At 53.5% G+C, this 1,983-nt stretch overlaps 1 long non-coding RNA gene across 5 annotated transcripts in view; it reads right to left on the bottom strand.

The window, feature by feature from the left end:
• Positions 1-1,409: 1,409 nt before the first annotated feature.
• Positions 1,410-1,983, bottom strand: part of LOC127919808 (uncharacterized) — a 763-nt gene continuing 189 nt past the window's right edge. For 2 of the 5 annotated variants that reach the window (XR_008104074.1, XR_008104073.1), the window contains exons 2-5: positions 1,885-1,956; positions 1,741-1,848; positions 1,561-1,632; positions 1,410-1,524 (exon numbers count right to left, since the gene is read on the bottom strand). This is a non-coding gene — a long non-coding RNA (uncharacterized LOC127919808). Of the gene's footprint in view, positions 1,525-1,560; positions 1,633-1,740; positions 1,849-1,884; positions 1,972-1,983 lie in introns of those variants that run through there. The other 3 variants (XR_008104071.1, XR_008104075.1, XR_008104072.1) reach the window with 2 other exon arrangements.

Here is a 1,983-nt window from a genome sequence, read left to right on the forward strand (position 1 = left end):
CTCTTCCCCTTCTGCCCCCTCCTCCTCCTCCTCCTCTCTATTCCTCACCTCATCCACCCCTCTCTCTCTTCCCCTTCTGCCCCCCTCCTCCTCCTCTCTATTCCTCACCTCATCCCCCCTCTCTCTTCCCCTTCTCCCCCTCCTCCTCTCTATTCCTCACCTCATCCTTCCCTCTGTCTGCCCCTTCTGCCCCCCTCCTCTCTATTCCTCACCTCCTCCCTCCTTCTCTCTTCCCCCTCCTCCTCTCTATTCCTCCTCATCCCTCCCTCTCTCTTCCCCCCTCTTCCTCCTCTCTATTCCTCACCTCATCCCTCCTCTCTATTCCTCACCTCATCCCTCCCTCTCTCTTCCCCCCTCCTCCTCCTCTCTATTCCTCACCTCATCCCTCCTTCTCTCTTCCCCCCTCCTCTCTATTCCTCACCTCATCCCTCCTTCTCTCTTCCCCCCTCCTCCTCTCTATTCCTCCTCATCCCCCTCTCTCTTCTCCCCTCTTCCTCCTCTCTATTCCTCACCTCATCCCTCCTCCTCTCTATTCCTCACCTCATCCCTCCCTCTCTCTCTTCCCCTTCTCCCCCCCCTCCTCCTCCTCCTCCTCCTCTCTATTCCTCACCTCATCCCTCCCTCTCTCTTCCCCTTCTGCCCCCCCTCCTCCTCCTCTCTATTCCTCACCTCATCCCTCCCTCTCTCTTCCCCTTCTCCCCCTCCTCCTCCTCTCTATTCTCACCTCATCCCTCCCTCTCCCCCCCTCCGCCTCCTCTCTATTCCTCACCTCATCCCTCCCTCTCTCTTCCCCCCCTCCTCCTCCTCTCTATTCCTCACCTCATCCCTCCCTCTCTATTCCTCACCTCATCCCTCCCTCTCTCTTCCTCTCTCTTTCCTGCAGCATCTGACAACGATCAGGAACGATGCCCTGGACATTCAGCTCAAGGTGAATGAATTGAATTATATTTATGTATAGCTACAGACAGAAGATAACAGCTGAAGCCGTGGATGTAGAAACGGAGGTTTAAAACCCCATCCTCCCTCCCATCTCCCCCTCCCCCTCCCCCCCATCTCCCCCTCCCTCCCATCTCCCCCTCCCTCCCATCTCCCCCTCCCTCCCATCTCCCCCTCCCTCCCATCTCCCCCTCCCCCTCCCTCCCATCTCCCCCTCCCTCCCATCTCCCCCTCCCTCCCATCTCCCCCTCCCTCCCATCTCCCCTCCCTCCCATCTCCCCCTCCCCCTCCCTCCCATCTCCCCCTCCCCCTCCCTCCCATCTCCCCCTCCCTCCCATCTCCCCTCCCTCCCATCTCCCCCTCCCCTCCCCCTCCCTCCCATCTCCCCCTCCCTCCCATCTCCCCCTCCCCTCCCCTCCCCTCCCCTATTCGATGAGAGAAACCGTCTCGTATCCGATGTGCGTTAATAGATGTATCTACCTGTCTGTTTCCCAATAGGTGTTTCTATGTATCTACCTGTCTGTTTCCCAATAGGTGTTTCTATGTATCTACCTGTCTGTTTCCCAATAGGTGTTTCTATGTATCTACCTGTCTGTTTCCCAATAAGTGTTTCTATGTATCTACCTGTCTGTTTCCCAATAGGTGTTTCTATGTATCTACCTGTCTGTTTCCCAATAGGTGTTTCTATGTATCTACCTGTCTGTTTCCCAATAAGTGTTTCTATGTATCTACCTGTCTGTTTCCCAATAGGTGTTTCTATGTATCTACGTGTCTGTTTCCCAATAAGTGTTTCTATGTATCTACCTGTCTGTTTCCCAATAGGTGTTTCTATGTATCTACCTGTCTGTTTCCCAATAGGTGTTTCTATGTATCTACCTGTCTGTTTCCCAATAGGTGTTTCTATGTATCTACCTGTCTGTTTCCCAATAAGTGTTTCTATGTATCTACCTGTCTGTTTCCCAATAGGTGTTTCTATGTATCTACCTGTCTGTTTCCCAATAGGTGTTTCTATGTATCTACCTGTCTGTTTCCCAATAAGTGTTTCTA

This window comes from Oncorhynchus keta, unplaced genomic scaffold, assembly GCF_023373465.1.
Source record: "Oncorhynchus keta strain PuntledgeMale-10-30-2019 unplaced genomic scaffold, Oket_V2 Un_contig_17546_pilon_pilon, whole genome shotgun sequence".
Classification (NCBI taxonomy): Eukaryota; Metazoa; Chordata; class Actinopteri; order Salmoniformes; family Salmonidae; genus Oncorhynchus; species Oncorhynchus keta.